Raw genomic sequence first — 8,354 nt, 5'->3', positions numbered from 1 at the left:
ACTTGGAGTGAAGTGGTTTTGGTTTTGCTCTGTACCACTTGGCATAGATAGTGTCTTGGATTTCAGTATTTAACACTAGCTACTCTAATTTGAAAATTAAGCTTGCTGGCCCCAATTCTCAAATTTGGGTCTCCAAAATTATGTACCTAAAAGAAGGACCTGATTCCTTAGAGTCTGAGCATCCCAACCCACATCTGCAGCACCAGACACGAAGGGAATAGGTGGCCTTTAAAGATCACTTGGAGACTCTGCAGGCATTTGCTCACAAGGCACACAAGACCCTCTACAGCAAGTGATGTTTGCTGAGTGAGGAGAGAGACGATGAACTCTGTACAGCAGAATGGGGAGGTAGTTGCACAGGGAAGTAGTGCGAGACTTTTCCCAGGTTAGGGATTCCTACAGAGCGGCTGCTAGTGTTGTAGCTTGACAGGTCTGAGACTATAAATCCTGCGGATGAATTTGAGTCAGAAAGGGAACACTGGCACCTCTTGAACATGTTTTACTGCTGAAGGGGGTTATTTAGGTCTCTGCCACCCACGATGTATGATGTGAAAGACATCACCCAGGTTCCTGTGGAAACATTAAAAGAAATATGGGGGCTGGCTCACTTTCTTTTGCCAATTACAATTTAGCTGAGTTGCATTTGCAGGTAGATGCAGGCTCAGAAGAGAGGTAGAAAGGGAGAGCACAGTCCTGGAATGAATACCTTGGAGTATTTGTCTTTGCAAAACAGAGGGATGATTAGCTATGGGGGTGATATTGTGTACTGCTTGGGTTTCATCCCCTCCCTCCAACTGCAGAGGCTCAGGTCTTAGCTTGGGAAGCCCACAGCTCAATCCGTATAGTGGTCTAGGACGGCACTGGCTTTAGCAATGGATTCTGGGCTACAAATTGTTGGCTGAAATGGGAACTTTCTGAAAATCACCATGATATTAGAAATCAGAGTGCGACCCTCCTGTGCCAAGTGCTAGAGACTTTGAGGACATTGAGACTTTTGGTCTCAAATGTGGAAAGCTTGCAGTTTAAACGGAGAAACCAGAATGGACATGAGATATGGGAATACTGTTCTCTCATATTACTGATACGCAAACAAAGCACAAAGAGGGCAAATGATTTGCTCGAGGCCAGGCAAGAAACCAGTGATGGAGCCAGGAGGTGTAGTCACATCCTTGAGCCCCATTCCATCTCTCCAGCTGTTCGCCTCTCAGATATGTGTTATTCCTTGCCCATACCACCACATCTAGACCGTCTTTATTTATACAAAAACATCGGAGAGTTCAGTTCTGTTGGTGACTGAGGGAAGGAACACAAGGCCTGGAGGGTTAGTGGCAGAGAAAGACGTTCTCGGATCTGTGCTTCTGCCTTGAACTCAGTAAGAGCGGGAGTAGCAATGTCCTTGGCAAAGGGGAGTGCCTTGCTTTGTTCTCCAGCAGGCCCCATGGGCAGAAGGAAGGAGCAGCGCTGGGCTGCCGAGGGAGCCAAGTCCAATCCTCCCTGCTGGAGGGGAGATTCTTTATGATTGTGAGGAAGGAAAAAGTAGGATTAATGAGGGTGGGGATAGGGCCCAGGGCCTGAAGATTCCCAAACAATAATGTATCAGATATGTGTGTGTGTGTGTATATATATATGTGTATGTATACATATGAATATATGGGAATTGTACTGAAGGCTGAAAGAAGGTTCATTGCTACAGAGAAAGAGGGATGACCCTGCGGTTAAAGCTCTGGCTTAGATTTCAGAAAACCTGCTCGCCTTCCACATTTCTCTGTACAGCTTTAGACAAGTCGCTGAAGTTTTCCCTGCCTCAGTTTCCCACACTTCTGTTTATCCACTCCATCCCTTTCTATTGCCCATTCCTTGGAGGAAGGGACTGTATTTTCCTCTGTGTCCCCAGTGCTACATGTGGTAGGGCTTAAATCAGATAACTCATCTAGATACAGTTGTAACCCTGCAGGTAATGAAATATACTGGGGAATTTCTGTACAATAGTGAGAAAAGAGTTAATAACTTGGGGAAATGGACCATGGAAACCTTAAGCTCCTGAGATGGCCGGTTTTTTTAAAGTGTCTGCAACTGAAAACTCTGGTGGAGGTGGAGGTGGAGAAAAAATGAACATTTCTGAAATTTCTTCAGCATTTCTGTTGTGTTTTGCTTTGTTTTTTAATAAAAAGAAATTTTCTGCAAGGAGAAAAATAAATTTTCTACCAGTTCTAGACTATATTTCAATAACTCTGTGGCACCAAAGAAAGCAGGGAGCTGAGGTTCCACCTGCTTTTAGAAATCTGGAAAGGAGAAAAGGCTTTAATGATGTTTAACTTGTTCAGTCACACTGTACAGCAAGGGGTTCAATAGGGTCTTCTCAGCAGCACCAGGTGGCAGAAGGAGAGGTACTGCAAGAGGAGAACAGCCACCTCCTCCAGTCAGGCAGACTAAAGGGACAGGCAGAGACAGGGCTTTCACAGGTGGATAGAGGTAATCATTATTTCAGCAAATCTTAAAAGCTTTGTTAAACCTCATCTCCTCCCTTTTAGCGCCATCTCTTTGAGACTTCACTGGATGCCAAGGTACATTTCTTAACAGGTAGATGTTCCCAAGAAATGATGTCCCCTGGTTTTCATGTGCTTTGATACCTTTACCATCACTTATCCACCTAAGGCAGAGTTGTGACTCCAGATTTACCTCTTTTGCATGCCAAAACACCCCTGTGATGGGGTTCCCTTGTGTGACCATCCTTTCCTTGGTGACTTCACACAGGCTACTGGGAGTTCAGTTCAGTCTCCGAGCCCATCTAACCCCAGCCTAACTGTGGAGCCTGCCAGCAAGAATGTTGCTGCAGCTCCAGTAAGCACAAAGCGCATGGCTACCAAGCAAGGGCTAGCCCTGGTTTCCTATCGTCCTGGCTTGGATTCAAACCAGAGAAGAGATGAAACATCTCCAGGCTCATTCCCATTCTCTTTAGCCATCTGGTCCTATGTTGCTGGAGCCTTCCCTGCCTTAGAAGGAGGCCCAGATCAGCTCTTTGTGGTATCTTCCCTTCTGCCAGGCTCGTCTCCGCTTTCATCCTCGGTGCCATGCCCGCCCCCTCATCCCCTTTGATTCTAGGACCTGAAGAGAAGACTGGTTTAGGGAATGTCTTGTCAAGTCCACCTCCCCCCCCCCGCCTCCTCCCCAAGGGCCTTCTGCATTGTCTCACTGTGGTGCAGACGGAGCCTGGAGATCAAAGCCCAACCGTCTTTTTTTAGCTCGGGGAGGAATGCACAATGCCTCCTGCGCTGCGAGCTGTCGCCAGCTCTCGCAGAGTGTTCCTCTCGGTAACTCGAGACTCCCATCCCTGGAGGCGGCTCCAGGATTGACAGGTGACACAGAGCTGCTCTGAGCAGGCAGGTCCTTTGCAACAAGTCTGACTTTGCACAGAGAGCTTTCCGTCAAGGATTTGAAGATGTCTGCGGTTAAGATGGGATGTGCCTCAGAATATTCAGCTTTGAAAGAAGTTACCTGGGTGGAATTAACCCTTTCCAGAGCTTAGTGTTTCTTTTCTGCTCTAAGTTATAGTGATTTGTAGCCTCTTTCTGTTAGTTATGAACAGCTTGCTTGCTTTCTTCCTTACACTTGTCCATTGCACACCTCCTGTCAGCCCTGTCTCCCTGTTTCTCAAGACCACTGTGACACTGTGGAATGGCCCTCTGATGGGTTGATGATGTGCAGGTCTGCTAGGGTGACACCTGCACGTAGGCTTCATCAGCAGACAACCAAAGCCAGGATCTTACTCACTAGAAGCATAAGCTGCCATTACCTGAGCTGAAAAATCTCTCCAGCAGCAGAAGATTCTTGCCTTCCTCTGTGAGTCACCTGCTGGAAAAGTTCATGACCCATTTTGACCTGAAGGGTTGCATCGAACCAATAGCTTTTGTTGTGAAGAGCACTGAGGCTGGGAAGGAGCTGTGTCTAGTATTCGACTGATATCTTCTTTCAGGCAGACTCAGGCTCAATTTCTACACGTGCTCCACGTGAATTTTACCCAACCCCAGCACCATTCTGGGCAGGGACTGCTGGCATCCATAAGATAGGATGGGATTCCTAAAACCTGGAGCCTCAGGCAGGTTTTGCATGCCTCTGTTCCTGGCAGGGAATGCTGTGAGCTGCCAGCAGAACTCTGATAAAAATTTTGCTCAGAGGGGTTGTTCATTGAATAAATGAAAAGGAAACAGCAAGAGTAGATGGGGAGGAGGTAAATTCTCTGCCCTTATCACGCCCTGATTAACACAGACCTCAGCCAGAGGAGAAGCGTGTACAATGAAGCAATCATATGTGTTTATAATATTTATACATATCGCTAAGGTGTTTTTCTTGGACTACCGGAGTTAAGTCATGCCTCTGATACATTCCCTTTGGGATATCAGGCAAGTGATCTCTCCTCTCTGGACCCCTTTGTTCATCTTGTCTGTTTTGACTGGGGAGCTCTTTAGACAGGGATCGTCTCTCACTCTGGGCATGTACAGAAACTAGAACGATGGGCAGAGCACTATCACATTTGAAGCAAGGAATAAGCCTTTGAGCTAGAATTGTTTGTATTCTCCATCCAAAGGACTTGCCGAGTGTTCAAGGCACTCTAACCAGCCATACATGGCAGATCCTCAGCCTCATTTCTTCAGTGGGGAAACTGAGGCACAGAATGGCACTCCAGGGTCATATGCTGATTCTGTGGCAGAGCGGGGAATGCTTACCAGGTCTCTCGCCTGCTAGGCCTGTGCTTTAGCCACAATCCATCTCCCTGCCCAAGGCCCTTTCTGTGTTCAAAGTGTTCCACAAACAATTGAGGTCTTTGAACTCCTCCTCATCCTAGTTAGTTTGAAAGTGGAGGCAGGGAAGGAAACACCTTCCTAAACTTAGCCCCCAGCCAGCCAGTGCTGTTGGGAACTATGTTTGATTAGGCCTGGGGAGCACTAATTTGGTCTGAGGTTTATTTAAAAATCCTTTCCTCTGGCGAGAAGGCCGCTTCTTATGTAGGGTAGAAGGAATAGGTACTGTCTTCCCTAAAGCATAGTTTGCTTATGGCTAAGTCAGTTATTCATAGTTACTCCACTGCAGCCCCTCCTGTGCTTACGACCTGCCCCCATTCATGAAACCAGTATTTCTCCTGGTCTGCATCTCTGGCATTTCTCCATGAGATGCACAGTACACAAAGAAGATAGGGGAGCAGCAGGGGCCATGCTAGCTTTTGGAGCTGGCTGTCAATCCCAAAGCAATGACACAGTCTCTCAGGAGCTGGACAGAGAGGACAGGACACAGAACGTGGCTAGGTCTGCCCCAAGAATGCTCACTGCTCTGTTATTGCGTCCCTCATGCCCTGGCTCCTGTGCAACAAGACTGGGGGGTCTGAAAGAGCTGGGTTTTGCTGAGAAAATTAATCTCAGAAGAAGGAGTGGGCAAGATGACCCCTGTGTTGAAGTAAGGGTTAGTCTCCCATGGCTTTCTAACCAAGCCTTTCCGTGAACTTCTCAAACAGTCTTCAAAATGTCCTGCCTTTTCAGCTTCCTACCAGAGCCAAGAAGGAAAGGACTAAGGCTTGATGGGAAAAGCTGATCTTGTGGTATTTCCTCCTTGAACTGGAAGCTAGCCATGTGTGAGTCTTTGCATGAGATTCAGGGCCCAGGAAAACATACAAGTCAGATAGATAGTTCAGATTGAGAGCCATGCAGTTACTTTACGCTCTAGAGGCAGGCAAACTGCCAGCCTCACACACCCATGTGTCTAAAGCACTTTGAGATCGTTGTGAAAAGCAGAGCGAAGCAGAAGTGAACCTGATTTTACTGCACAGGACTCAGTGCAAAGCTCTCAGCTGATGAGTCTGCTTGTTCCCTGAGAATGAGACATTATCTGCTGTCTCTAGCAATCTGGTGGCACTTTGGGATCTTTATTTAGGGCCCAAGCTGATGCGTGACCCAGATACTAAACATCCAGATTTTGAGCAACAGAAAAATACCGAAAGTTTGCCCACAAATCCAGAGAAATTGTGCAAACTTCTTCCCATGTTCTTTCACTGATGAAAAAAGCTTCTGGCATAGCCACTGGCAAACTCGCGGGTTCAGGTGTGTGATTCTTTGGAGCAGGCGTGCAGGGAAGGTGGCAAAACTGGTGATGGCAGAGGAGAGGGACTGGCTCTTTTGCGCGTGGGAAGATGGACTCCACATTGAACAAATCGCTGAACACGTCACTGAACCTGTGTGACCATTGTATCGCATGCTGCAGTACCTGAACGCCAAGGGTACAAGGCAGCTGCGTGCTGGCAGGGTGGGACTGGGATCCACCTCTCCCTAACCGCCTTGGGAGCTCTAGATACAGAGTTTGAGTGCAGCGTTACACGCAGGAGACATATGTGTGGGTGTCTGTGCATGTGTGACTTCTACCTTCAAAGTGACTAGAAAAATGCAACAAATCAGATTGGAACAAGCGGGTGTTACCATTGGTTAGTATTCCAGCTGTCAAAGGCATGTATTCATTTCAAGCACTTTGGAAAATCTTAATAATGGATGATCTTAGCAAAAGGAATATGTTGGAAATAAGGTAAATTTGACTTTGAAGTCATTCATAATTAATTATAAAGTATCAGCTGGTTGCTTTTTGCAAATAGTTTTTACATAGCTACACCAGCTTTAACTAAAGTCTATGGATATTATTTCATAGTTTATGTTTCTGCTTCCAGTGTCATATTCTGAACTCAAAACCAGATTTGGAGTTTTTCATTTATCTTCTGTGCAGATGAAAATGCACATGACCGCACTGAGATAAATCCAACTCTTGTTGGTTATTAGCAGATGAAGATCCGTTCCTATGTTTTTAAATAATAACAACAATTATGATGTTTTAAAGATGCCCTCAGGCCCTTGAGCATAATTTATCTTTCAATCTGTGTTTACACAGCAGTTAGAACAATGGGATCTGCATTCTGATAAGGGTTTTTGGTCATTGCAATGCTACTTGTAAATAATATGAGATGATTGGGAAGAAAAAGGGAAACCTATATGAAAATATTTGGAATGCCTTTTCCTTCTACTAATTTCAAAGTCTGTAACGCTAAGAGAAAATCAGTTTTTAGTTTAGGAAATTGCAACTGGCTCTTACAAAGACACTTTGCTCTGCCTCATCGGCTTCCAGCCACAAGCCTATATGCTTGCTTTTGTCCAGGCCGCTGAGATGCCAATGAGACTCAAAGATGCAGGGACAGCTCCTAAGTGTTTCATCACTGTACTAAGAAAATTCAGAGATGGTCTAATGACTGCTGTTTGGGGAATGAGCTTTTTTAGGATCTAGCATCTCAGTATTTCTTACAATTAATTATGACCGTTCTACTGAAGTAGGTGCGTTTCTTGCTGGCACACCAGTAAGACAGAGAGCTGTAAGTGGATGGAAAAATGGAAGTACTTGGTGTCTTTATGCTATCCTAATAGACTTAGGATTCTGAGCCTATTTCATAGCCTCCCCTCATATTTGTTAGCCATTACACATTACACAAAAGATAACGTCTCAAGTCCCAGGGCAGCTGGATAAAGCCAGGTTCTCTCTCAGAAGACAACAGTCCGCAAGTGTTGGACAGCACGATAATTCTGTACTGCAGAACATCGCATGTGACAGAGCAAGAGTTTGTTTGTGTAGGGTCACAGGAGGGGAATTTTACAGGGGAATGAGTCACTGGCGGGAAAAGGCTATCCTGTGGGGAAGGTACAGACCATCAGGACTTCAGCTTTTGGCTTGGTCATAGATTTTCTGACTGACTTGGATAAGACACTTCCCTCCTCAATGCCTTAATGCCTCCCAATCCCTTTCCCACCATCTATTAATTCAGGATACTGGTTCTTCCTTGCCTCCCAGGCAATCCATTTAGTGCTGGCAAGGCCTGCAGGTCCTGTAGGTACCATACAACCAGATCATAGAAGCAGCTTCCGATTGTCAGTACTTATGCCAGTAGTATCCCTCGCAGCCATCTCCTGTGGAGTGCTGCAATGTTTCCTAAAACAGGCAACAGACTTCCCTGTCTAACAGGTCTGTTTCTACTTCTCAGGTCTAAATGATGATTTTCATTCCCCTCCCAGAAAGCCTGCCTGGGCATCTGCAGTGTCGGATTTCTGATCACCGCCAGATGTCTCTGTTCAGCTGTGCTGTAGTGCCAAGATACAGGCCAACATTTTTGCAGAGGGATGGGTGGGGGGAACTTCAGCCAGTTGAGGGAGATCTTGTTTGGCTTAGAGGGAATTAGGGTAGAAAAAATCTCAACAACTTCCCAAAGATCTTTTACTTGATCTCCTTGGCGTCCCCTTTCATGTGCTGTGCTAAGCTCCTTGGTGGGCCGCACCCTT

This window comes from Struthio camelus, chromosome 25 (assembly GCF_040807025.1).
Source record: "Struthio camelus isolate bStrCam1 chromosome 25, bStrCam1.hap1, whole genome shotgun sequence".
NCBI classification, from domain to species: Eukaryota; Metazoa; Chordata; class Aves; order Struthioniformes; family Struthionidae; genus Struthio; species Struthio camelus.
The sequence above is the reverse complement of the archived record's forward strand: the minus strand, read 5'-3'. Positions refer to the sequence as shown.